The following is a 9429-nucleotide window of genomic DNA, read 5'->3' as shown; positions in this document are numbered from 1 at the left end:
AGCATGCAGTGCGGGAGAACGATCGTGCCTGCAAGGTATTGCGTCGCCACGCACCGCGGGCAGATCTGAAATATCATACCGAACGCCGTTCCTTCTCCCGGCCGCCGCGCAGCAAGCCCGCAGATGACGTACACGTGATAGTGCGCTTACGTACACGTGCTCGCACTGTGACGTCGCTTGTGGTGACACGTGACTTCGAGAATTATTCATGCCAACATCTGTTATTTGTGTAATATGTTGCTAGAATAGACGAATTAAAGCTTAGATAAATAATAAAACACCAACCGAATGTCTCAATATTTTCATTTTACTTGGCACCGCAGCAAGAGAGATCTACTTCCGTTTCGTCTGCTTGTTCTCATGTCGTGCAGTCGTGCGTGCAGACACTGAAACTATGTCATTTTCCACCGTGTTCCAGCTGGGATCACGCTCTGTGATCCACTTGGGTCTGCCTCTGTATTCGTGCAGAACAGACTTATACCGCTAGTGAGGGGTCCTCGTGCCCGGCACCCCAAATTGTGTGCTGCGCGAAATGAGATAATCACAACAGCTCGCACACGACGCCGTCATCGCAAGCTTGCCGCACTGCAAAAAAGCGCGAAGAAAAAAATGAAGGCAGGGCCCGTGACGTATGCGTCACGCGATCCTCGAGGTCCGGTATGGGAGAACGCAGGGAAAGAATCACGCTTGCAGAGGCTAGACGGGACAAGTGGAGAGAGCGTCTATGTTTGCGATGAAGCTCTTCTCTTGTAATCGTGGGTTCCAGACACTGAAATATTTCTATCTCGACTATTACTGAGCCGATATGAAACATACGGGGTGGGGTGGGGGGGGGGGGGGGCAGGAGGCGCCCTAGAAGACACGCAGCAACTTCCAGCGCATAACAAAAATTTGTTATGGGGTGGTGTCTGGGGCCCTTTAAGGCGGAGGCAATGCACGAACCGAGGGAGGGAGGGAGGGAAAACTTTTGAGTCTTTCGAGAGTTTCGCGGTTATGAGGTCTCCGTCGTCTTCATCTTCTTGGCGCTGGCGACTGGAGACTTCTCTTCAGCAAGGGTGGGCCCCTATTCCAAGGCTCCACTGAGTCGCGCTGCATCGCTCGCGTGCTGCACTAGAGCCCTTTGGGCCGTGAGCTCGCTGCCGGTGAGCCGACTCTCCCATTGCTCCGCACTCGGGTGTTCGTGTTTGTGGAATGCTTTGTTGCGTTCGCACTCCCAGGTGATGTGGTAAAGTGTAGGTTTGGCACCGCACCAAGGGCAGGTGGCCCTGTTTTGTGTCGGAAACATCTTATTGAGCACGTGTAAGTTGGGGAAGGAGTTGGTCTGTAGTCTGCGCCAGCTGGTCGCTTCCTCCTTTGAGAGGTCTTTGTGTGGTGGCGGATATCTATTTCTAGTTCCTCTATGTAAGTTCAGGGTCTCTGCGTATCCCCCCTCGCAAGCCTGTAGGTGGGTCTCCGGGACATTCGACCACCCAGCTCGGAACGCTTCACCTCGAGCTAGGCTGTCTGCCCTTTCGTTCCCCACTATGCCTACGTGACCCGGGATCCAGATTAGTTTGTGTCGGGGCTTTTCCTTCTCGGCGGAGGTGGCTCCGCTGAGTATTCTGAGGGCAGTTTTGCTGATTCTGCCTCTCGTGTAGTTTCTGCACACCTCTTTTGAGTCCGTCAGTATGTTGAGAGATCGGCCTGTTCTATAACCTTCCGCTGCCGCCAGCGCTACGGCAATCTCCTCGGCCTCCGCTGTGCCAGCGACCTTTGCTGTGGCATACGTGATCGGGTTTCCTTCCCTATTAACCACTACCGTCGCGTCTACGCGTTCTCTTCCGTGTGGATATACGGCGGCGTCCGTGTATACTGTATTGTCTAGCTGGGCTAGCGTTCTCTCAACATATTCGGCCCTAGCTTTTCGCCTGTTTTCGTGTAAGTTGGGATCCATATTTTTTGGCAGTGGTCCCACATTAATGGTTTTTCTGAGGTGGTCCGGTACGTCCGCGTATCTGTCTGCCACTCCGCTCGTATCCCGACCCAATGCCTTCAGGAGCGCTCGTCCCGTAGGGTTGCCTCTGAGTCTCGCGGTTTGCGTACCCAGCAGAGCCTCGGCGAGCTCGCTGAAGGTGTTGCTGATGCCCAGCTGGAGCAACTTCTCGTTCGACGTGTTTCTTGGTAGACACAGAGCCGTCTTGTACGCCTTCCTGAGGATGGTGTCTGCTTGCTCTCTTTCTGCCTTGGTCGTCACGTGGTACGGCAGGGAGTACGTAACTCAGGGGCAACCGTTCTTTAGGCAACCCCGCGGCGCGGTTTCTGAAGGACCCACCATGCCAGCCTGCTTCGCGGTCGAAGCCAAAGGGGAAGAAGAGGCAGCAGAAGCAGAGGAAGGAGCCTGCCGATGTTTCACGTACGTCTCCCGGGGATGCGGACGAGTTGTGGCACCCACCAGCTACCCTGGTCACCCTCAGCGTGCCTGCAGCGGTAATACAGAGAGCGACACCATTCGCGCGCGAGCCCACCACGGGCGGCTTCACCCTGGTGCAGTCAAAGGGGGACCGGCGGGGTGCACGAGCCCTGGAGACTGCTGCACTCCCGGTGGACCCTGCGGTCGTCGGTACGGGGCTCTTCCGTCCCTCAGCGCCCGTCGGAGCTTTCTGAGGAGCACCACGCCTCGCACTCGCTGCGGCCCTTTCTTCGCAGCCCGATGTTGCAGTGGTTCGTGTTAACCATGAACGCAACACCGTGGCCGCCGATACTACTACCCGGGAGTGCCAGGAAGAGCTGCTGGCAGTCACTGAGCTGCACGGAATTCTTGTGACTGCCCGACTGCCGGCCGAGCGCGGCAAGAGCTCCGGCTTGCGGCACGGGTTAGCCGGGTTGCCCGTGGACACGGACCTCCTGTGAGCCATCGAGTCGAGCGTTGCCGTGCTGTCGGCAACGAGGAACGGGAGCACCATCACCATTCGATTCGCGGGACCGGTTCCCCCTGAACCCATGCGCCTTTTCAAGCTGGGGTTCAGGGCGGGGCCTGCCAGGCCCCGTCCAGTGCAGTGTCGGCAGTGCGGCCGCTTCGGGCACGAGCTGGAGTCCTGCAGATGGCCGACCAACTGCATCTCCTGCGGCAAGAGCCACGCGGATGGCGCCTCCTGCCAGACAGTCCATTGCAGGAACTGCGGGGGCCCCCATAGGCCCGACACTCCCGCCTGCCCCAAATGGCAGGAAGAACGGAAGGTGGCCACCGTCGTAGCTTCCTCCACCTCGGTATTGTCGAGGCGTGCTGTCAGGGCAGCAGTCCGGGAGGAGAAGCAGCTGCAGCAATCCTTCTCACCCCCGGCGCGGTCATATGCCAGCGCTCTCAAGGACACTAGCCCTGCACCCAGGCCTCCGGTACCAGCCCCTCGTGACCCCCAACGCCAGCAGACACAGGATACTGCTGCCCCACCTGCCAAGACTACTCGAAATCAGCTGGTAGAAAACCTGCTGCTCACCATCCAAGCAATCAGCACCATGCTGCCAACTGACCATCTGCTCCGGGTCATTTGCCTACAGGCAATGGCATGTCAACAGCGACCCAATCACCATGGCCAGTCGTACAGCAAACCATCGGCCGCGCATCCTTAAGTGAAACGTGCGCTCGCTGCACCGTTGACACGCCGAACTGTCCGAACACCTACTCCTGCACGAGTACGACGTGCTCGAGTTGCAACAGACATATACATGTGACGAGGAGTGCAATCTTCCGGGATTCGTGGGATACCACAGTGCGACCACCTGCGAGTTACGGTCTTGCGTCAATGTTCCGTGCTGTGTTCAGCTCCATCCACCCGGTCGCTGCCGCGCGTCTATTTACGTCAGTTCCCGCCTTGCCCAAGCCGTCGTTCGGGTGGCCGACATCGTTCCCACCTCCGTGGAATGCGTGGCTATGACTTTGCGCGTCGGGCGGGGGGGGGGGGGGGTCGGCACTTGTATCGCCAGCGTGTACGTGCAACCCGTACGACGGGGGGATATGACCTTCATTGAGAGCCTCACCGCGCGCATCGGCGGTGACTGTGTCATGTGCGGTGATTTCAACACCCACCACACGGCGTGGGGCAGCACCCACAGCGCGCCGAATGGCAGGGAACTGCTGAATTCCATCCATACTTCGGACCTGCTAATCATCAACAACGGCAGTCCCACTTTTGTGCGTCTGAGGGTACACGGGAGTGCAATAGGCTTGTCGCTCGTGAGTGAGCGCTGCCACTACGAGTGGGTTCGCAGCCCCGACGCACAGGGGTCCGATCACTATCCGATACAAATGCGAATACAAACTTTCTTGCGCATCTTACGGGGTGCATGGATGCCGCTGCCAAATCGTGCATGGTGCCGCCTGCTGCAACACCGGCCCTCGACACCAAGCTTCTCAATCTGGGCGGTGTCCATCGTCGCGCCCAACGCCGTGCCATCAAGAGCGACAAGGTTGAACACTGGACTTCATGTAACCGCCTTCACGCTGCGTGCTGCCGTCACGCTAGACAGCGCCGCAACCAGAGCTGGCAAAGTCTCTGTGAGTCGTTGGAGGACACTCGCGACAACTAGCGCCCTTGGAGCATTCTTGCTGCCCTCCTTCATCCCAAGAGCCCTCGCAATCCTGAACTCTCCATCGCGGTGGCTACGGGCTTGAGCGCAGAGCAACTGGCCGAACTCTTCGCCGATGCCTTCGCTCCACCGTCACCGCCTGTGCGCCTCGTTAGTGCAACCTGCGAACTACCACCGCACAACAAGGCTGAACTACTCGCTCCCCTGCGCTACTTTCCTACGAGTGCAATCTCGGAGCACGTTGAGGTGCTGTGCTCGGCCGAGTTTACCCTCAGTGAGTGGCGCATTGTTTTGAACCCCCGTAAATGACGCTCAGCGCCTGGTGCCAACGGACTAACACATCAGGTTCTCAGGAACGTCGATGCAGTGCAGCTCCCTTCACTGCTCGAGGCCTTCAACGGTGTCTAGCACAGTGACATAGTTCCTGCTGACTGCAAAGAAGCGATTGTCGTCCCCATTCTTAAGCGCGACAAAGCTACCATGAACATCAGCTCCTATCGCCCAGTGCCGCTTACTTCGCTAGCCGGCCAAACTGTGGAGGCCATGGCTTTGCACCGCCTTGAGTGGATTGCTTCCTACCTCGACGCTTTCGCCTCTGAACTGAGAGGTTTCCGGCAACTGTGCTAAGCAGCTGACTCGCTCGCTGACGCAGGAAGTCGCCAGGAAGCAGGATATCTCGTGCTGCTCGATGTGCAACGCGCATTTGGTGGTTCGTCTCCTTCACACCTCTGCTATTCAAGCCCTTCGTGAGCTACGTGTCACCAGCCGTCTCTTTGAATATGTCGCGGCCTTTCTCACTGACCGCACGCTCAGAGTGCGAGTTGGCGACGGGCTCAGTGCCCCTCGCAGCGTGACCTCCGGCACTCCCCAAGGCAGCGTGATCATCACATTCTTTTGAACTTGACTATGGCAAGACTTCCTGACTACATGGCGAAGATGACAGCCCACGAAGATGACAGCCCACGAACCCCGGCCCTCAGTCCCCAGCAGCTGCGAAGCAACTGACCATGCCGGCGGTCAGACCTGCGATGCAGCAGAGCGTGCTAAGAATCCCTGGCTCCGGACAGGCGGCCATTGGAATATGAACCTGGTAACGTTTAACCCTAGAACATTATCTAGTGAGGCGAGTCTAGCTGTGCTATCGGAGGAATTAGAGGGCAGTAAATGAGATATAACAGGGCTCAGTGAAGTTAGGAGGCCAAAAGAAGCATATACAGTGCTAAAAAGCGGACACGTCTTGTGCTACCGGGGCTTAGCGGAGAGACGAGAACTAGGAGTCGGATTCCTGATTATTAAGAATATAGCTGGTAACATACATGAATTCTATAGTATTAACGAGAGGGTGGAAAGTCTTGTTGTGAAAATTAATGAGAGGTACAAAATGAAGCTTGTACAGGTCTGCACCCCTACATCCAGTCATGATGACCAGGAAGTCGAAAGCTTCTATGAAGATGTGGAATCGGCGATGGGTAGAGTGAAAACAAAATACACTATACTAATGGGCGACTTTAATGCCAAAGTAGGCAAGAAGCAGGCTGGATGCAAGGCAGCGGGGGAATATGGCATAGGCACTAGGAATAGCAGGGGAGAGTTATTAGTGGACTTTGCGGAACAGAATAATATGCGGATGATGAATACCTTCTTCCGCAAGCGGGATAGCCGAAAGTGGACGTGGAGGAGCCCGAACGGCGAGACTAGAAATGAAATAGACTTCATACTCTGCGCTAACCCTGGCATCATACAAAATGTGGACGTGTTCGGCAAGGTGCGCTGCAGTGACCACAGGATGCTAAGAACTCGAATTAGCCTAGACCTGAGGAAGAAACGGAAGAAACTCGTACATAAGAAGCCGATCAATGAGTTAGCGGTAAGAAGGAAAATAGAGGAATTCCAGATCAAGCTACCGAACAGGTATTCGGCTTTAACTCAGGAAGAGGGCCTTGGTGTTGAAGCAATGAACGACAATCTTGTCGGCATCATTAAGGAGTGTGCAATGGAAGTCGGGAGTAACTCCGTTAGGCAGGATGCCAGTAAACTATCGCAGGAGACGAAATATCTGATCAAGAAACGCCAATGTATGAAAGCCTCTAACCCTACAGCTAGAATAGAACTGGCAGAACATTCGAAGTTAATCAACAAGCGTAAGACAGCTGACATCAGGAAGTATTATGTGGATAGAATTGAACATGCTCTCAGGAACGGAGGAAGCCTAAAAGCCGTGACGAAGAAATTAGGAATTGGCAAGAATCAGATGTATGCGTTAAGAGACAAAGCCGACAATGTCATTACTAATATGGATGAGATAGTTCAAGTGGCTGAGGAGTTCTATAGAGATTTCCACAGTACCAGTGGCACCATCGACGATAATGGAAGAGAAAATAGTCTAGAGGAATTCGATATCCCACAGGTAACGCCGGAAGAAGTAAAGAAAGCCTTGGGAGATATGCAAAGGGGGAAGGCAGCTGGGGAGGATCAGGTAAGAGCAGATTTGTTGAAGAATGGTGGACAGATTGTTCTAGAAAAACTGACAACCCTGTATACGCAGTGCCTCACGACCTCGAGCGTACCGGAATCTTGGAAAAACGCTAACATAATCCTAATCCATAAAAAAGGGGGCGCCAAAGACTTGAAAAATTATAGACCGATCAGCTTACTGTCAGGTGCCTACAAATTATTTACTAAGGCAATGGCAAATAGAATCAGGAACACCTTAGACTTCTATCAAGCAAAGGGCCAGGCAGGATTCCGTAAAGGCTACTCTACAATAGACCATATTCACGCTATCAATCAGGTGATAGAGAAATGTGCGGAATATACCCAACCCTTATATATAGCTTTCATTGATTACGAGAAAGCGTTTGATTCTGTTGAAACCTCAGCAGTCATGGAGGCATTACGGAACCAGGGTGTAGACGAGCCGTATGTAAAAATACTGAAAGATATCTACAGCGGCTCCACAGCCACCGTATTCCTCCATAAAGAAAGCAACAAAATCCCAATAAAGAAAGGCGTAAGGCAGGGAGATACGATCTCTCCCATGCTATTCACAGCGTGTTTACAGGAGGTATTCAGAGACCTGGGTTGGAAATGATTGGAGATAAAGGTTAATGGAGAATACCTTAGCCACTTGCGATTCGCTGATGATATTGCCTTGCTTAGTAACTCAGGGGACCAATTGCAATGCATGCTCACTGACCTGGAGGGGCAAAGCAGAAAAGTGGGTCTAAAAATTAATCTGCAATTAAACTAAAGTAATGTTTAACAGTCACGGAAGAGAACAGCTATTTACAATAGGTAGTGAGGCACTGGAAGTGGTAAAGGAATACATCTACTTAGGGCAGGTAGTGACGGCGGATCCGGATCATGAGACGGAAATAATCAGAAGTATAAGAATTGGCTGGGGTGCGTTTGGCAGGCATTCTCAGATCATGAACAACAGGCTGCCATTACCCCTCAAGAGAAAAGTGTATAATAGGTGTGTCTTACCAGTACTCACCAACGGGGCAGAAACATGGAGGCTTACGAAAAGTGTTCTACTCAAATTGAGAACGACGCAACGAGCTATGGAAAGAAGAATGATTGGCGTAACGTTAAGGGATAAGAAAAGAGCAGATTGGGTGAGGGAACAAACGCTAGTTAATGATATCTTAGTTGAAATCAAGAAAACGAAATGGGCATGGGCAGGACATGTAATGAGGAGGGAAGATAACCGATGTTCATTAAGGGTTACGGACTGGATTCCAAGGGAAGGGAAGCGTAGCAGGGAGCGGCAGAAAGTTAGGTGGACGGATGAGATTAAGAAGTTTGCAGGGACGACATGGCCACAATTAGTACATGACCGGGGTTGTTGGAGAAGTATGGGAGAGGCCTTTGCACGGCAGTGGGCGTAACCAGGCTGATGATGATGCTGATGAAGTCCATGTGGCGATCTACGCCGATGACGTTGCACTGTTTGCGTCCCAGAATGGTCCCAGAAGTCCCAGAAGTCCCAGAAGAATGGAAAACTTCACAGGTTATACTAATACCCAAACCGGGTAAACCTCCCAGCTTGGACAACTTAACGCCAATATCACTTACATCATGCGTGGGGAAGGTCGCTGAACACGCAATCCTTAACAGGCTAAAAGACCACTTAGAAGACAAGAATATATACACTCACAACATGCTGGGTTTTAGGTCTGCACTTTCCACGCAGGATGCCATGAAGCAAATTAAACACCACATACTCGACGGATATTCTAGAAATACTAAGGCCATATTGGGATTAGACTTGGAAAAAGCGTTCGACAGAATCAAGCATGAGTACATCCTCAGAACGATAGAAGACATTGGACTCGGGTTGAGGATCTTTAAATACATCAAATCCTTTCTCGAAGCACGCACGGCGAAGATAAAGGTCGGAGACACAAACTCGGAAGTGGTTCAGCTCGGAGATCGAGGAACCCCCCAAGGATCGGTGATCTCTCCCGTCCTTTTCAACCTGTGCATGATTGGTCTGTCCAGAAAGCTGGGCAAGATTAACGGCATTGACCATACCATATATGCTGATGATCTCACTGTATGGTGTGCTGGTGGCAGTGAAGGGCAGATACAGGACGCACTGACTGAAGCGATCAAGACGGTGGAAGAATACCTGAGGCCCACTGGACTCAGGTGCTCCCCCCACAAATCGGAGTTACTACTTTATAGACGTGAAAAGGGGGGAAGGCCTAAGGGCTGGAAACCTCTATCGGAAAGCAATATACACCTACATACAGAAAATGGTGCCAATATACCCAGAGTCAACGTGATCAGGGTACTAGGCTTTTTCATTGATGCAAACGGTGGAAACCATACCGAGGTGAAGAAAATCACCCTTAAAACGGA

This window comes from Dermacentor albipictus, chromosome 8, assembly GCF_038994185.2.
Source record: "Dermacentor albipictus isolate Rhodes 1998 colony chromosome 8, USDA_Dalb.pri_finalv2, whole genome shotgun sequence".
NCBI classification, from domain to species: Eukaryota; Metazoa; Arthropoda; class Arachnida; order Ixodida; family Ixodidae; genus Dermacentor; species Dermacentor albipictus.
Note: the sequence above shows the minus strand (reverse complement) of the source record.